Source organism: Trichechus manatus, unplaced genomic scaffold (assembly GCF_000243295.1).
Source record: "Trichechus manatus latirostris isolate Lorelei unplaced genomic scaffold, TriManLat1.0 scaffold00028, whole genome shotgun sequence".
In the NCBI taxonomy this organism is placed as follows: Eukaryota; Metazoa; Chordata; class Mammalia; order Sirenia; family Trichechidae; genus Trichechus; species Trichechus manatus.
Window position 1 is genome coordinate 19,665,183 of NW_004443964.1, and position 19,047 is coordinate 19,684,229.

A 19,047-nucleotide genomic window follows, 5' to 3' on the forward strand; every position below is an offset into this window, starting at 1 on the left:
CCCGCCGCCGCTGCCGCCGGCCCTCGGCGCCCAGGCCGGGGGGCTGTTTGCAAACTGCGCCCATTTTGTGGGGCTGAATCCGCCCGGGCTACGCTCCTCCATCACGTGGTAGGTGCTGCTGCTGCTGCTCCTCTCCTCCTCCTCCTCCCGCTGCCCTTTCTCCTTCTCCTCACTCTCCCTGTGGCTCCCATTTCTCCCTCTCTTTGTTAGTTGTAACTAGAAAGGCAGGGCAGGGGAGGAAAAAATCCCCGGAACTTTAAATGGCCTCTCCGGGCTTCCCCGCTGCGGGTCCGGGGCTGGGAGTCGCCCCAAGGGCGGGGGTGTGCGGGGGCCCTTCTCCACCAGCTGCCGCCTAGTTCGCCAGGTTTTCCTTTGGCGTTCTATTTAAAAATGCGGCCTAAAGAGCATGATTTATTCCCGTAAAAAACAAAACAACAAAAAAACAACAAACTCTCGCTCTTGCCTTCAACTTCTCTTGACTGCAAAAGGCCTTTCTGCTTGAAACACACATCTTGCGCGTTTCACGGTTTGTATCACAACTCTGATTGTTTAGTGAGATGGTTGTTTCATTTATTTATTATTCTTGTTGTCTGTAAATCGAGGTCGCTTACGTTTTGAGATTTAGTATCCCTCAGGCGGACGTGTTTGTTTTTTTGTTTTTTGTTTTTTTTAAACTAAAGAGGAAGAGACGTTTATTTGCTTTTAAGTGAGTTGGAATCTTACTGTCTTTTGGGGGGCCTGGTTTCCGGCTGATGGTCTTTTGATTCTCAGCAAGTAGTTTGTTTTCCATACGACAAATAACCTTACTCCCATGTTTTCCCTAAAAATCTTTTTGTTTTCCGATGTCGGGATCCCAGTGTGGTTTTTTTAGGGAAACATGTTACTTGACTATTGCTTATTGATTGCCTTACGGGAGAGGGAGTGACATGATGGCGCCACTTTAAATCGCTCTCTTTCCTCCCCCTCTGTTTTTCCCCCCTTTATCCTGGAGGTCACTGAGCATTTTTCTTGACCTTTTAATAAAACTACGCTTTATAGTGTTAATAATACAACTCTTTGGGCTCAACGTTTGGTGCCTCAAGGATCAGAAGACCCGAATTTCGCGGTCCCCGAAGTTCCGAGAAATCTCTCTAGTCCTGCAGCCTCGCCTCCCTCCCCTCCATTCACAGTCCTGGGGTTGCCATCTCCTTTGTCACGTGGCTAGCAATCATTGTGTTTGTTTGTTTGTTTTGGGGTGTGTGTTTATATTTTTAAATTGTAGCCCAGAGGAACTTCCCCCCTCCCCGTTGGAGAGATCAAAACGTTTTAGTTGTAGAGTCGGGAAACGTTTAAAAATAAACGATAAAATTACATAATCTTTGCCTTGCATAATCATGGTATAGTTATAAATTGTTACTGAACTTCGTCTCCAGAGTACTTTCAAGGGTGGAAAGTAGTACATTAGAATTTGTTTCTCGTCACAGAATGGTCTATAATTTCTATTTTCTCTGCTTTTTGGGTCATTTAAAGCACCACTATTTACGAAGGCTTAAGTAGGTGTGTTTTCCCCTCCCCCTCATCTATAGACTATACTTGATTCCTTTTCTAACATACTTTCTGACCAATTTAGGAATTTTCAGTTGTCTACTGACCTTGTCAGTTAAAACTTTCTCTTTTTTTTCTTCTAACAACAGTAAATACTTTTGAGTAGTAATTGTTTTCTACCTGAGAATATTTCATTAGCATTTCTGTTGCGTTTTTGGTCCAGATAATTTTTCTTTTAATCCCCTAGATTTAGAAGAGTGTTGTTCCATTACCTGTTTCTTCGTGTCAGTTTTCTCCATACTTGGGTAAATTTCCGTTTTATAAAATACAAAGTAAATTTTATAAGTAAATACTTTGTATAAAGTATTCTATAAATCTGTTGTTTCTATTTAGGCTACTAGCCACTTTTCCAATTAAAAAAATTCATTGTAAACTAAAAAACATTTTTAAAAAAAGTAAATATAAAGTGTAGTGATTCCTAAGTATGCATTGATCCGTTTACTCTTACTACGTATATTTTCAATGGTTTGGGCCATTTTCTTTGCTAACAGTTACATCATGTCATGTGATACGTGCAGTGTGATGTGTAGTTCTAAAAATAAGTCAAGGTAAAAATGCTCAACCCTTGGGAATTTAAAAAATGTATTTTAAATGTGGGATAACTGCCCTTAGTCATGGAATTCTGAGTTGGGTATCTAGTAGGTTTATCCAACAAAGCATGCAATTCCTTTGACGTTTGATGAATTTGTTAGTAATCTTATAATTTGAGGTAGTTAACTTTATTTTTTAAGTGTGAACTATTTGGAGGGAAACATTAGATACTGTGACCACGAAGGTAGGTAGTCTTAATTCTGTATTATGGTCTCTCTTGACTGCCTCATTTAGATATATATGTAATAAGTATTTTGGTATGTGTCTGTAAATAGTTAAAAGAGTGATCAATTAAGTATTATTAGTACCTTTGAGTTAGAGTGAAGTTTTGGTCATTCTACCGATTTGAATCCGTTGAAGTGAACAGTTTGTTCATTGAGGTAGTGTTCAGAAGTGTTCCTGCACCTTCTCTGAAAGCCTTATTCAAAACATCAGTATTTGACTTTTGTGCTTTACCAAAGTGAGATTGTAAATTTTTGTCTGATTTTCTGTCTTCCTGCCTACACATGTTATTTCCATGGTTAAACTGCAGAGCACTCTTTGATTGTTAGGTGACTTGACTTACCTTGTTGAGGAAAAATCTGGAAGTTAGAAAACGAGTAAGCCTTAGTTTACTTAGTTGTGAAGTTTTATCAAGGTGAGAAGAAAGGAAAGTAACTACACTTTTTTTTTTTCTTCCTTCTTCAAACACTGCCAATCTTCTTCCATCTCAAGTAGTGCTACACTGTAACCAGTGTCTGTGCATCCTCTGGATTTTATTGGGTTGACCAGAGGTTCTAATTTGTGTTTTAAAACAAGTAGCAGGTTTTAGACTTGTTGTTTGATATGACCTGATTCATTTAATCTGTAAACATGGTTCGGATATGGTTGGTGATGCTTGTCTGAGAAGGTATGTTTGTGTTGAGTGATTTCAGTTAGGCCCTTTTGTGAGTAAAGCTTAGTTCCATGTTATACTAGAAGAGCAATTTAAAAATGTTCTGAAAAATCTACACATCCATATTGGATCTTTTAAATGGTAGTTTTAGAAAACCCTGCATTTAAAGAGTAATGCTTATTCCTCATATTTATTCTGCTTCCTTGGGGAGGGGTTGGCAGGGGTTATTTTTTTTCCTCTTCTTGTGAGGACATTAAGATACAGAAATTAAGTGACTTCCTTCCTAGAAAGAGATAACATTTTCTAAATTAATAGATTTTTCCAAAAGACCTCCCTATTCCTTTGAGCTTAGAGGAACTATGTGGTCTTCAGTTAATTGTCCCTGAGCAAATCTCATTGTTGAGTGGTTTATTTAGAGTTTTAAAGCACCTTTTCTTTGTGCTCCTTCTTCTTTTTAAATAAGTTTCTGCCCTGATTGGCCTAGGTCTCAGGAAGCATGTTTTACAGTAGTGACCTTTTATTTGCTCACTTTATAAAGGAGCTCAGTGCAGATGTCTCAAATAAAATAGCCCCAAACACCTGTCCTGCCTGCTGTGTCAGTGCAAAGAAGACTTGGACTATGTTTTTTCCCCTAAAGTAGAACTTTATTTTTTGGCAGTCTATGTTAAAAGACTAATTTTTGTGTCTTCTTGTTGCTTCTGAAGGGGTATGGTTACATTGTAGTTTCTGGTTTAATAAATTGTATATTAGCCTCTGTGCACACAAAATATTAGCAGATATTCCTGCCAGAGTCTAATGATTCATAACACAAAACAAGTCTCTTACATCAGTACTTCCTGTCCCTTGAAATGTGAGATCAAAACTCAGGTGAACCACAAGTTGGAGAAAATAATGTGAGTTAGAAACGGAAAATATCCCCCTGGACTAGAGGGTATCAACATCTGAAGGCCACCAGAGGGAGGTAAGTGATATCCTTGGGTGTCACTTCCTAATTGAGTGAAGAATTGTGGGTCATAGCAAGAGTTATAGGGAAAGATCAGCATGCACAGTTGGGAAGGTATCTATTAGTTTGGCTATCATTTGTTCCTTTGTTATGCCATGTGCCTGTTTTGAGGATGTAGTGTAAAATATATATATATAGGAGAAAATAAGCCATTAGGTATGATTTACCAAAAAGCCTGGACTCCAAAAACGGCTGCAGGAGATTTTTTTTTTTTTCATTTTATAAAACATTTTCCTGTCTTCAAGGTAGAGGATAGAGGTAAAGTTAAAATGCAGGGTATGAGGAAACCAGCTTCACTAAAATAGAGAGCACAACTCATGCTTATGATTGAAACACAAACAAACTTCTTGTTAGGTGCCGTTGAGTTGGTTCCAACTCCCAACGACCCTGTGTACAACAGAAGGAAACACTGCCCTGTCTTGTGCCATCCTCACAGTTGTCGTTATGCTTGAGCCCATTTTTGTAGTCACTGTGTCAGTCCATCTTGTTGAGGGTCTTCCTCTTTTTCACTGACCCTCTACTTTGGGCAGGCTGAAATAAAAATTTAAATATTTTATATGAAGATTTTAAACCTTTATGCCCAGAGACCTTTCAGGGCAGAGTCCTTATTAAGTTTTTGTTTCCCCATTCGTTAAAACAGTGTCTGGGAAATAGTAGTTGCTTAGTAAACAGTGCCCCCTGCAAGCCTTGCTTTTCCAAAATTTTAAGCCAGCTCCACTGAGTTGGTTCCGACTTATCACGACCTTCTGTACAACAGAATGAAACTCTGCCTGATCCTGTGCCATCCTCACTATCGTTGCTGTGTTTGAATCCATTGTTGCAATCAGTGTCAGTCCATCTCATTGAGGGCCTTCCTCTTTTTTGCTGACCATCTAGAGGGTTAGATTCCAGATACTGCTAGGGAAAATGGAGATTATTTAGCTATATATTTTATTGTTGTTGGCTGTGAGCTTGCCTTTTTTTTCTTTTAGTTTCTCCTCAAGCTTGAGAGTCAGGAAATGTAAGGTGGAGGTAAATTCAGTGAAGTTTTATCTAAGTGTTATCAAAAACTCTGGTTCTTGTTACTTGAACCAGGAATCCAAAATGAGATCTCACTCTGAATTTTAAGTACAGCAGATTCTGCCCTTCTTTGGAAAAAGTTGCTTGAGTGGCATCAAACTTAATGGAGTCCCTAACCTTTTAATTCCTTTTTTAAAAGGGAGCAGTTATGATTAGACCTGGTTAAATTCGTTTGGAGGGTAAGTGTTGGGGAATAAAAAAGATGAATAACAAATTTTGTCGTTAGAACGTCAAAGCAAAAATTGCTAAGAATTTATACCCAGGCTTTCTCTTGCTACTTGCTTTTTGGCCTTTGTGACTGCTCATTAGCACCTCCACCAGAGGGTGTGAAGGGATAGAGGCAAAAAGCTAATTAGCATCTGACGTTTGCTAGCATTGAGACTTTGTAGAAATACTAGTCTGATAAGTTGAACTGTCAGGAAACTTTTATTAAACTGTTCATATACTACCATGGAGAACTGAGGATGTACCTTAAGGATTTATCAGAAAAGTTGCACTGGTTATTGATTTACTGCTTACCTCCTGGCTTTCCCTTTAGCCTTCTAAGAGAATGGAGGAAGGATGTTAGTATTAACTTTTTACATTTCCCTGGCATTGGCAAAATTTAATTTTTAAAAAAATCATTAATACAGTACTGTATAGGAAGAAGATGAGTTTCAGTGAGATCCCTGGAATTTGGTCAAGGACCCCCCAAGAATAATCCATTTTTATTTGAATTTCTTGGAATCTTCAAGAAGTCTCCAATTTTAGACTTGTTCAGAAACACTTTTATCTTTAGGGTTTGTTGGGAAAAGACAATAAAAATGAGTTTTTTCTCTTTTGTGAGCTAAAGACTGGTAGAAATTTGAACTCAGTGATATGATAAAAATGTTAATAATTTGATATATAGTCATCCTTGAAAACAGTTTTCTGTGTGTTTATGGATTTTTAAACACAAATGGGGTCATACTTGTTATGTGGCTTGATTTTTTTAAATTAGTATATCAGAGATTTTTCACATATACAGTTCTCTTTTTTTTAGACGGCTGCATAATATGCTAGTGTCTTTTTTTCTTTTTTTGTATTACAATTCTTTAGTGAAAGTCTTTGCACATACATCTTTGTGAACCTATGAGAATATTTCTGCTGTAGATTCCTAGAAGTGTTTATTGCTGGGTAAAACTTTGGGAAATTACATAAAAAATGTTGATAGGTAATTGCCTTCAAAAGGCTTGTATAGCCAAATTTGATAGTTTAAAAAGCAGAGTTAAAAAGTTTGCCAGTCTGTGTGCAGGTGCTTGACCATGTAAATGACTGGAACTTGATGTGGATGAATTCTGTCCTACATCCAGTTGATGTCTGCTTCTTGTTTGTTATCACTTCATGATCAGACATCTGTATTAACTACCTAATGGATCTCTTTCTTCCATCTGATGCAGTCTGTGTAGAATGCTCAGATTAACTAGTTTGTACTGATCCACTGTCTGCCAGTCACTGTACTACATGGGGGTGGGGGCAGGAAAAAACAAGCCATAGCTCTCTTCTTAAGAAATAACAGTCAAGTGAAGGAGGAGACAGACAAAATTGGGAGCTTATATTCCACTATTAGTTATTGCCCAAGTTGTCATAGGAGTGCAGATAAAACCTAGAGTGAGAGACAGCTAACTTAACCTGGAAGGAATGGGGAATACTTGAAAGAGGAAGTAGTCTTGGAATTGAACCTTCAAAAGAAAGAGCATGAGCAAAGGTGCAAGGGGCATGCAAGAGCCTAAAACCATAAAAGATTCATGCTGCTGGAGTGGGGACAGGTTGGAGATGAGGCTGAATGTAAAAAGGAGCAGAAATATGCTGTATGGGGGAGTTTGGATTCATCCTTAACCCTAGAGTCACTGAACAGTTTTAAGCAGGAGCACAACATGGTCGTATCTATGTTCCCTCCTTCCTTTCCTTCCTTTTTAATAATCATTTTGATTGTGGAGGCTACATTGGGGGCTTGCTGAGACAGGAAAAAGGAAGAACAGTTGCGTTATTATTACGTGGATTTGTTGCAGTACATAATGAGATTTTGAACTAAGGTAGTGAATTGAATGAGGGTGCTTATTGGACTCTCCCTAATCAACCTTCAGAATTCAGTCAGTGTGTCATCTCTTTCTGGAGGCTTTCCTTGATACCTCAGGCAAAACAGTGCTTTATCATTTGGGCTACCTTAACACTTAATTTATATCTTCTATTTTTGGCACTGATGAAACTGCTATAATTCTTAGTGTTTCCAACATTAGACTGCAGGCTCCTTCAGTCTTTCTGTTACTTGTGTCTGGCATTAGTACACATTTATGTCTGTCATATTAGTAGACATTATGTCTGTCACAAATGAGATGTATGATGGAAGGTAGGTTGATGATTGGTATCATGATTCACTCACGTTGGGAATGTTGAGGGGCAGGAATTGGTTTTGGATTTGGTCTTGGGATCAGAGAATGGGTTTTGGATATGAGAAGCTTGAAGTAGCTCTGTGGGAGATGCTGGATCCTACTCATTCTTCAGGTTTCATCTTAAAGGTTATTTCCTCTTGGAAGCCTTCTCTGACCCCACCATTTCTTAGCCTGGGTGAGGGGCCCCTAATGTGTGGTCCCCAGGGATAGCAGTGATCACAGGGTATTTTTTGTCTTTACTGGTCCTTGTCATCCTCGTAGGCACTTAGTGCAATGCTTTGACTGCTGTAGGCATTTTAATAAATATTTATTGGAGATATCCGGTAGATAGTTGGTGTTCACTCATTGACTTTCCTCTAAAGACTAAAATTCAGAAACTGTTGTCTAGCAATAAGGACCTTCCAGGTTAAACCTAGCTTTAAACTGCTAGTGTAATAGTTAAAAGCATGGGCTTTAGAGTTACAGATATGCGTTGGAATCCTGGCTGTACAACTTAGTAGTTGTGTGAGCTTGGGCACGTTACTGAACTGTTCTGACCGTCAAGTTCCTCATCTATAAAATGAGGATAACAGGATAACAGTACTGTACTTACTTACAATGTTATTGTGAAGATTAAATGAGCGTGTATATACAATAACACAGTGGCTGACGTAGTAAAAAATAAGTTACTGTTACTGAACAACAGTCATAATTATCTGTCGTCCAGTCAGAGCTATGATTCCCTTGGTAATCATAAAACTTTCTTAGTTAAGAAGCCCTGTTGGCATAGGAAAGTGTTAGGGACTTGAGAGTGAGGCCCATGTTACTTCTTTGTGTTATAATAAAAATTTTGTACCCTTCCCATTGTATTGCACAACAAATCTGCATTTGTTTTCTGGTAAAAGAAATTCTTTTCAGTGCTTCCTCTAAAATTGACATTCTAGAATTTATAGCTTCCAGTACTTCCTCACAGATCACTACATAGCTACTTTCACCCTCTGTGTACTCTATCTTGAGAAGCTGTACATATATCACTTGAGTTATCCAAGTTCATGAATCATCCCCCAAATATTTATTTATTTATTTATTTTTATTGTGTCATTGTCTTGTTTGGAATTTCCTCATCTTTTTGCTTAGCAAAATCTTACACTTGAAGGCCCAGCTCAAGAAGCCTTTTTTGACTACTCCAGCTTTTTACTACTTTTGATTACTTATTCAGTAAGGGCTTACAGTGTTTACTCTGTGCCAAGTTCTGGATAAAGTTACTGAGCATGCAGAAGAAGGGTGCTACTAAGGAACTTTGCCTGTCTTGGAAATAGAATTAATAAATTGACAATTAGAGAACACTCAGATAATTTGAATTGAGTGATAGTGACTTTAAATATTATACAAATTAAGCAGGAAAAAGGCAGTGTAAATCTGAATAGTCTGGAGAAGTTTTTGTGGAGATACGGTGTATTGTGGATTGATTGTGTCCCCCAAAAGTGTTGACTTCCTGGCCCTTGTGCCTGTGGATGTGGCCTTGTTTGGAAAATAGGGTTTTTCTTTTGTTAGGTTAATGAGACCATACCAGCGTAGAGTGGGTCCTAAACCTAATCACTTCTGAATTATAAAGAGACCAGAGTAGACCCAGAGATAGGAAGACAAGGGGAGGTGGGGGACAGATACTATCTGACCACAGAGGCTGATGAACCTACAAGCCCAGGAACTCGAAGGATTGCCTGCTACTAGAAGCTGGCATAGACCTTCCCCTAGAGCCATACCCTGAATTCAGACTTTTAGCTTCCTGAACTATGACAAAATAAATTTCTGTTCTGTAAGGCCACCCACTTGTAGTATTTCTGTTACAGCAGCACTAGCAAACTAAGACAAACCAAAAAGACCAAACCTGTTGCTGTCGAGTCAGTTCCGACTGACAGCTACCCTGTAGGACAGAGTAGAACTGCCCCATAGGGTTTCCAAGGAGCAGCTGGTGGATTCGAACTACTGACCTTTTTGTTAGCAGCCAGGCTCTTACCCACTGCATCAGTAATGTGGATTAATAGTAATAAGTTTTGGACCAGAAGGGTGGGAGAAGGGTCTTCAGGTAGAAGCAGCAGCATAGGCAAAAATAGTTGGGAAGCAGTGTGGGGAGTTCTGGGTCTGTGCCATCAGATGCACTTGCCCTGATTTTATTTTAGGTTTTATCTTTTTCGGGGATTTGGACTCTTGAGGGGGCTTATTCTGGAGCCGGGAAGTGAGAAGATAAAAATGGATAGGATGGATTAGAGGACTGAGACACCAGTCAGAAAAGGCTTTTGTGATAATCTAGGTGTCAGCTGATGTGAGGACCTGGACTAGGTTGATAGTGTTAGTAATAGGATATACCAAACGTGAACAGCTTTATGAGAAGTAATGGGAAGATTTCATCATAAATGAGATAAAGTTATGAAGGAAAAGAGGTCTTTCTCTAAGACCCTGTATGTTTGCTTGGATTTAAGCTTCGATCATTCTACTTTGGTGACCACCTTAGTTGAAGTTCCCATTACATCCTATCTGGTTTATTGTAATAGTTTCTTCATTGGGCTTTAACATCTAAGACTTTTTACTTTTAATTCATCCTGCCCACCTGGTCTCTAAAAGCACAGCTCTGATGTGCCACTCTCTATTTGAAAAATCTTTAATGACATTTTGCTGCCTTTAAGTCTGAGTAAAGGATAAAATAGATTGCTTGGCTATTCAGGGTTGTCCATTATGATCTGGCTTCAAACTGCCTTTGCACCTTTCTCTTCACCGCTTTTCCTCTTAAAATATGCTTTATATTTTAAGCAAATTGTTAATTTCTTTTAACCTCTAGGATGTCCTATGTTTTCCTACCGCTTTGCCTTTTCTCATGACATTTCCTTTCTCAGTAGAATGCCACATTACCATTCTCTTGTCCTAGCCTTTTACGTAATGAAATTTAGCTAATTTTCAAGTCTCAGCTGAAGTTGTGACAGCTCCATAGACACTTCCCTAACCAGCCTTCCTCCTCCTGTTTCTTTCCCTGTTTTTTTTTTGCAGAATAATGAGATAATGGTGGGAAATAGTTCAGTAGAATCCACATTATGGCCAGACTTTTCTTTCCTATTTGACTTTTGCTTCTGTTTTCAGCACAAGTGTGGTTGTTGTAATTCTTGCCTCATTGGCCAGACAAATGACCTAACCGTTTTCTTTGGTTATCTGGAGCCTGGTGGTGCAACGGTTGAGCGAGAGAAATGACCTGGTGATCTACTCCAGTAAAGATTTCTGCTTGGGAAACCCTGTGGGGCGGTTCTACTCTGTCATGTAGGGTTGCTGTGAGTCGGAATCAACTCAACGGCACACCACCACCACCACAACAAATCAAGATTTTTGCAAGGTGGATGTTTCCAGGTTATCCTAGTATACTTGGAGTCCTGTGCTGAGGACTTAAAAGGAATAAAGCAAGTTTTTCATTTGTAGATGTGGAGTTAGGCCCGGCTTGCAGTATTTGAAGCCAGTAGTTATGTTTTTGTTTTCTGTAAAGAATATATATTTGTATCTTGCAGTGCTTCTCAGTTGGAAGGTCTGTGATTTTGCCCCCTAGGGAATGTTTGACAGGTCTGGAGCCATATTTTGGTTGTCATACTTGAGAGGAGGGTGCTATTGGCTTCTAGTGGATAGAGGCCAGGGATGCTGCTGAGCATCCTGCAATGGAGGACAGCCCTATGGCAAAGAATTATTTCGCCCAAGATGTCTGTCAGTAGTGCTGAGGTTGAGAAACTCTGCTATAGGGGTATGTTTTTGCCTCTCAAGTGCCACTTGTGTTAGGTGGAAGTTTATACTTGGACCTGTATTGCAATTTAGAATAATAGTATCATAAGCACAGAAAAAAGGAGCCTGGTGACCCACTGGTTAAGCGCTTGGCTGCTAACCAGAAAGTCGGCAATTTGAACCCACCAGCTGCTCTGTGGGGGAAGACTGGTGATCTGCTCCTGTAAAGCTTAGCCCAGGAAACCCTATGGGGCGGTTCTACTCTGTCAGGTAGGGTCTCTGTAAGTCGGAATTGACTAGATGGCACACCACAACGCAACAAGCGCAACATAACATATTTGAACTTTATCTCAACTTGTATTCCTCTGACCAGTATTCCGTGGGATATTGATAGCTGTATTGGAAAAAAGTGTTTATTTGTTAAATAGGTTGGGTAAAGGCAAACTTTCGAATATCAGCCTGATGAAGTGCATTGTGCCTCTCCATTAGGGAAGTTTCCCAAATACGTTGAGTACTGAATTCATTTAACATTTTCAGCACCCAAAATGCTTCCTTGGAACTGTGAGGGAAACTATTACTTTTTATAGCTAATGGGCCTTGGTAAGATGACCCTTTCCTTTTGTCTCTGCAAGTTTGCTGCAGAATCTTATGTCAGTGACAGTAGGTGCAGTTGTTCCATCTGTATTTATTTTATCAGATTGTGGCTTATTAGATGAGCTAAAAATTGTAATATTTTAATTCTTTATTCCGAATGTATAATATGGCTTTATTATCTGTTCCCACCAGTAAGTGGGAAATTATAATCTCAGCCCTAAACCTACTGCCTAGGTTGTTATGAGGATTAATAAGTTAATTATAGCTTTAATGCTTTGATTCTTTGGACAAAGGTGATTTATCGTAAGCTGTCATACAGTTTTTATAAAATTGCTTATGTTTGACAGTCTTTCTCTGCTTTTAACTGTTGAAGAGTAGAGCTTTATATTGCTTTTGAGGTTTGTAGGGGTCAAGTGGGGTGGGAATACATGTGTTAATCAACATTTTGCTCAATGTGTTAAATTTAAGAAGTTGTGAAGTTTTGTTTTACTCTGAGAAACTCTGTTTACTCTATTTTTTGACTCTAAGAATTTGTATTGTTTTCTTTTTACTTCCCTCCCTTTTATTACACAGGTAATACATGTTTATGGTGGAGAAATTACGTATGTCCAAAAAAAAGAAAAAAAAAGACAAGAATCTTCCCACTTCCTTTTTAAAACAAAATGAAGCCACAGTATATGTTTTGTTTTGTAGCCTTTTTTTATTAAACTGTTTCATGTCAATTGCTATAGCTCTGCAGCGTAATTTTTATGGTCATATAGTATTCCATTGTATGGAGGTTTATGGCAATTATAGCTGATATTGAATGCTAACTAGGCACTATATCCTTCTTTTCTTTTTTCAGTGTGCTTTCTTTTTTGGATATGCTTGGAGTCCTCAAGTACATTGACATTTTAGAGAAACATTTTGGTTTGCATTTTTCCTATGCATTAAAAAGCCTTAAAGAAATTTATTCCTTCTCCTTTTTTTTTGCCTACAGATTGTAATATTAGTTGGTGCAAGTAATGATGGTTGTGCCAGGCATTAGACTAAGTAATTGAAAGTATTTTATTTAATCCGCACAGCAGCCTTATGAGGAAAGGTCTGTTATTTGCAGATGAGGAAATTGTGGATACAGCATACTTAAAGTAATTTACATGAGGGAGAGCCAGAATGTGAATCCAAGCTGGCTCATTTGAGCCAGTGCTCCCCTTATCCATGAATTATGTTGGGTGTAATGTGGAATCGCAGCATAGCATTTCAGATCAATAGAAGGAGAGGGATGTAGATTTTAATCTTCTAAAACTCTGTGTACTATTTCTTTGGTATAGAAAACGAAAGATTTAGGAGCTAGGAATGAGACTTGGCTTCTGAAGAAACTGTCACTTTTTCCCCATCCCTATTTTATTTATTCAGATAATGATTGTTTTAGTAGCTACTGTTTGCGGTGTATCTTACAGGGATTATGACCAAGGAGAAAGTGTGTCAACAAAATAAACTCTTGCCTTCAAGATGTATGTGGTTAATGTCACCGTCGTAGACCTAATTTCTGTTAGTTCATAGGGCTATGCTCAGAGAAGACTTCATGGAAGAGAAGGGGTTTGATCTACCAGATTTTACTTTAAGTTGTGGACTTTAAAGAATTGAGTAATTCTAAAGTTACTTTGGAGTGTTAAATTACTTAAGTACCTTCCATGGTGTGGATCATAACAAATTATGGATAACACTGCGAAGAATGGGAATTCCAGAACACTTAATTGTACTCATGGGGAACCTGTACATAGACTAAGAGGCAGTCATTTGAACAGAACAAGGGGATACTGTGTGGTTTAAAGCCAGGAAAGGTGTGTGTCAGCATTGCATCCTTTCACCATACTTACTCAGTCTGTATGCTGAGCAAATAATCTGAGAAGCTGGACCATATGAAGAAGATGGTGGCATCAGGATTGGAGGAAGACTCATTAACAACCTGCGATAAGCCGATGATAGAACCGTACTTGCTCAAAGTCAAGAGGACTTGAAGCACTTACTGATGAAGATCAAAGACCACAGCCTTCAGTATGGATTATACTTCAACATAAAGAACACAGAAATCCTCACAACTGGAACAATGAGCAACATCGTGATAAACAAAGAAAAAATTGAAGTTGTCAGGGATTTCATTTTACTTGGATCCACAATCAACACTTACGGAAGCAGCGGTCAAGAGATCAAAGGATGTATTGCATTGGGCAAATCTGCAAAAGACCTCCTGAAAGTGCTGAAAGGCAAAAATGTCACTTTGAGGACCAAGGTATGCCTGACCCAAGCCATGATATTTACAGTCGCCTCATATGCATGTGAAAGCTGGACAATGAATAAGGAAGACCAAAGAAGACTTGATGCATTTGAATTATGGTGTTGGCGAAGAGTATTGACTAGACCATGGACTGCCAGAAGAGCTAAGTCTGTTTTGGAAGAAGTACAGCCAGAGTGCTCCTTGGAAGCAAGGATGGCAAGACTTCGTCTCACGTACGTTGGACATGTCATCAGGACCAGCCCCTGGAGAAAGAGGACATCATGCTTGGTAGGGTAGAGGGTCGGCAAAAAAGAGGAAGACCTTCAGTGAGATGGATTGACACAGTGGTTGCAACAGTGGGATCAAACATAGCAGTGGTTGTGAGGATGGCACTGGACTGGGCACTGTTTCATTCTGTTGCATATAGGGTCGCTATGAGTCAGAACTGACACAGTGGCACTTAACAAATGGTGTGATGTTAATTATGGCTGTCTTTTTCTTGTGCTGGATGAGCCTAACCGAGTAAGTTTTGTGTAAGCTGTGTAACGTCTGTGCCCTTTCTTGGGTCCCCGGAAGGGAGGCTGTTGTGCTCTTGGGCAGTAGGCTACAACTACAGTACTCTTCTCACATACTGTATTAATCACTTGGCACTGATAATTTGGCTCCTTGCATCATTTAATCAATTGTGTATTGATGTTTATTCAGAAGGAGAGGAGATTGAATTGATGGGGAAGATGTCATAATGATCGTTTTTGTTTGTTTATAGGAGAAAACACTATCATAAAACTGAACAAATAACTTACATTGGTTCAGCTGCCAATTGGTCTGTAACAACAGTTTATATGCTATATTAGGAATTAGTATTAAATTCAAAGTAAGAAATGGGAAAAGCGAACGTAGAACAGTTTTGAGTTAATATAGAATGCAATATGCCAGAAGTTGCATAGGGTAAAACTCTGTAAGCCTCAGAGGATCTAGTTATTTCATAGGATGTTCATTAAAATACAGGAGTCCTTGGGCGGCCCGAAAGGTTAAGGGCTGGGCTTCTAACCAGAAGGTTGGCCGTTTGAATCCACCCACAGGCCTGAGATGAAAGGCCTGGCAATCTACTTCTGGAAGGTCACAGCAATTGAAAACCTTATGGAATGCAGTTCTGCTCTGAAACACATGGGGTTGCTGTGAGTCAGACTTGACTCGAGAGCTTGGTTTTTGGTTTTTCATTAAAATACAATCGTAGAAAAAGAAACTTGGCAGTTATATGGAGCAGTAGACACATTTGACTGGGATGTGTATTGATGTTTCTCCGAATAAATGTTTTCTCAATTATTAAATATTTTTATATTAATGATTTGAATATTCATAGAACTACATAAAGCTTCTTTATAGTATAGGTCCTACCAGTTTGTGCTGGTATTGATCTAAGGATAAAAAATTGGACTAAATTAGAGATTGCTCTCTCTGTCCCCCCCCCCCCTTTTTTGGATGGTGTGCTCCTTCAGTGATTCTCAAACTTTTGTTCTAAGAACCCCGTTTCACTCTTAAAAATTGTTGAGAACCACAACGAGCGTTTGTAGGTTATTGTCTATCAATAGTTCCTGTGTTAGAAACTTCTAAGAATTTTTAAAAATATTTATTTACTAATTCATAACCCCCTATGCGTCTGTCGGTTCGTCATACCATGGGGGCTTGCGTGTTGCTGTGATGCTGGAAGCTATGCAACTAGTGTTCACATACCAGCAAGGTCACCTATGGCAAACAGATTTCAGCCAAGCTTCCAGACTAAGACAGACTAGGAAAAAGGACCTGGCAGTCTACTTCTGAAAAGAATTAGCTAGTGAAAACCTTATGAATAGCCGTAGAGCATTGTCCCATATAGTGCTGGAAGATGAGCCCCTCAGAATGAAAGGCGCTCAAAAGACGACTGAGGAAGAGCTGCCTCCTCCAAGTAGACTTGACCTTAATGACGTGGATGGAGTCAAGCTTTTGGAACCTTCATTCGCTGATATGGGCTCAAGCATAACAACAGTTGTGAGGATGGCACAGGACTGGGCAGTGTTTTGTTCTGTTGTATATGGGGTCGCTATGAGAACTGACTTGGTGGCACCTAACAACAACAACAAATTCATTTACAAATAACAAACACATTAGATGTTATGAAAAATAATTTTTTACAAAATAATTTAGTGAATGGTATTGCTTTACATTTTTGCAAATCTTTCTAATGTCTAACTTAATAGAAAACAGCTAGATTCTAGTTATCTACTTCTGCATTCATTCTATTGAAATACGTTATTTTGGCTGAAGCATATAAAGAAAATCCGACCTCACACAGATATATAGTTGGAAAAGAGAGGAGTATTTTAATAGCCTTTTCAGATAAGTGTGGATATTCTTTGGCACTACACCTAAACTGGACAAGTAGTAGTTTCATAAAGGTTAGTTGCAATGTGGACTCTATAACCTAACTTTTTGTACTTTGTTACATTAAAATCCATTGATCTGTCTTGAATTTGGAATAGAGTCTTTTACCCCATACATGATTTTGTTAAGATAATGCGTTGGTCATTTGGAAAATACTGGTTCACTGAGTTACGTAGATCTTCCAAATGATGTATTTCATTGTGTGGTATCATAAATTCACATTCATTAACATCACCACTAGTTTGTTTAATCAGAAACAGCTTTTTAAGTATTAGGAAAATGGAAGCAGATGAAAGTTTCCCAAAATTCTAATTTTCGCTTTGAAACGCAATATTTTTCATTGGCAACAGAATCTGTCAGTTGTTTTCCTTGGAGTGATAGGTTCACTTTGCTCATTTTCAATAAAATATCTGCTAAATACCCAAGTCTGAATATCCATAGTTTGTCAGTTGTGCCAAATAAAAATAGTGTTCCATGAAGAAAGCTGCTAGTTCAGCTTGCAACTCATTGTGTACAAGTACTATACCTCAGATTTTGTGAGGCATCCAAAGTAATTTATGCATTCTTCCCATTTCACCACACAGTATTTTTAAAAATATATTCAAGGGTTGAGATTTAATAAAATTCATTTGTTTTCACTGCCTGCTTCATCAAGGACATTCTTAAGTGGAACTGACTTTTTAAACTGAGGATGAGTGATGAATGAATACGATGACTATTAGTAGAGTTTGGTGCCTCTGCCCTGATTTGTGCTAAGATACCATCACTTTTGCTCACCCTTGTTTTTGCACCTTTTTTGTCATTTAAAAGGCAAATAACATTTGAATATTGCTATGAAAATAGCTTTGCTCTCGTGGATCCCCAGAATGATCTTTGAGACATCCAGAAGTCCGCAGACCACACTTTGAACAGCTTGCTTAGTTCTTTATTCTTTACATAGGTTTCCCTTTGCTCCTGGACCAGATAAACCAGGGAGGATGAAGAAGAGGCACCTGATTGTGGTTTTTATATCGGGTGTTACTAAGCGAAAGCAATGCCTTTAACCAAGATAAGGGAACATAGGATGAGGAGTGTGTGTTGGAAGAAGAAAATGAGTTAGGAATTTCAGGGAGTTTGAAGAACATAGAGGTGAGAATATTGGTTAGAGTAGCTCAGAAAAATTGTTTCTGAGGGTGAGGAGGCCTCACCATAGTAGTAGTTGTTGCCAAGGGAGTGAGTTGACAGAGAAGAGGGCAGAGGAAGGGACCCTGGGCAGCACCAACATTTAAGGGTCCAGGAGGAAGAGAATGGGATGATAGTAGTGTCAAGGACATCAGGAAAAGAGAATTTCAAGAAGGATGGGATAGTCAGCACTGCTAAATACTGCAAAGAAATCACATAAGAATGGGGACTGAGACCTGATCATTGAATATTGTCTTAGTTATCTAGTGCTGCTATAACAGAAATACCACAAGTGGATGGCTTTAACAAACATTTATTTTCTCACAGGGTAGGAGGCTAGAAGTCTGAATTCAGAGCACTGGCTGTAGGGGAAGGCTTTCTCTCTGTCGGCTCTGGAGGAAGGTCCTTGTCTCTTCAGCTTCTGCTTCCTGCTTCCTTGGAGATCTCCATGTGTCTTGGCATCTATTTTACCCCATCTCTGCTTCCTTAATCTGCTCCTTTTATATTTTGTAAGAGATTGACTTAAGACACACCCTATACTAATCCTGCCTCATTACCATAACAAAGGCAGCCCATTCCCAAATGAGATTGTAACCACAGGCATAGACTTTAGGATTTAAGGTATATTTTTGGGGGGTGCAGTTCAATCCTTAATGGATATGATAATAAGATTACTAGTGACCTTTCTCAGCAGTAGGGATGGAAGCCAGATTATAGAAAAGTGAAGAGTGCAGAGGTAGCTATTTACACTGTTTCAAGAAGTTTTGGAGTAAAAGGAGAGAAACATGTTGAGCAATGATTTAAGAAGTAGGCTGTACTGAAGACAGAGGAGATTTGAGTAAGAGAAAGGAGCCCGTAGAGAAGACATTGATGAGCACTCTGATCTGAAGGAAAAGGAAATGGATGAAGCAAATTGGTATTACAGGTGTGGGATAGTTAAGCTCGTAGTACAAGTTGTACTTGTAGAGAAGTGAAAAACTGATGAAAACTAGATCCCCTGGCCAGAAAAATGCAGAGATGTGCCATTTGGCATACAGATTTTTTGGTAGGGATGGGGAGTTCCTTACTCATTTCTTTTCTGCTCAGTTGCTGGGTGTTTAGTTTGATACATTTGCTTTAAATAACTAATTTGAAGAAGTTTAAATATATTGTTCCTTTAAATGCAGACAGTTTAACAATTCGCGATTCTCTCAGAATGGAACTTCCGTTTTGGTAACTTTGAGTCTGTGGTAACCATGACAAAGAAGAAGGGTGAAATTCTTTTTCTTGTGCAGGGATTGTGTACCCCTACTCTTCCCAAAAGCCCCTCCCGCTGAAGGATATCTGAGTCTCCAGAATGATGTTAGTGTTTTCCTTCTGG

General features: G+C 38.9%; 1 protein-coding gene across 2 annotated transcripts in view; it reads left to right on the top strand.

Moving 5' to 3' along the window:
* Positions 1-19,047, top strand: part of KANSL1 (KAT8 regulatory NSL complex subunit 1) — a 184,066-nt gene that overhangs the window by 29,145 nt on the left and 135,874 nt on the right. The window contains exon 1 of one of the 2 annotated variants that reach the window (XM_023729392.1): positions 1-108. The exons of the other annotated variant lie outside the window; for it this stretch is intronic. The gene's annotated coding sequence lies outside the window, so the exon portion shown is untranslated. The remainder of the gene's footprint in view (positions 109-19,047) is intronic. 2 annotated transcript variants of the gene reach the window in all.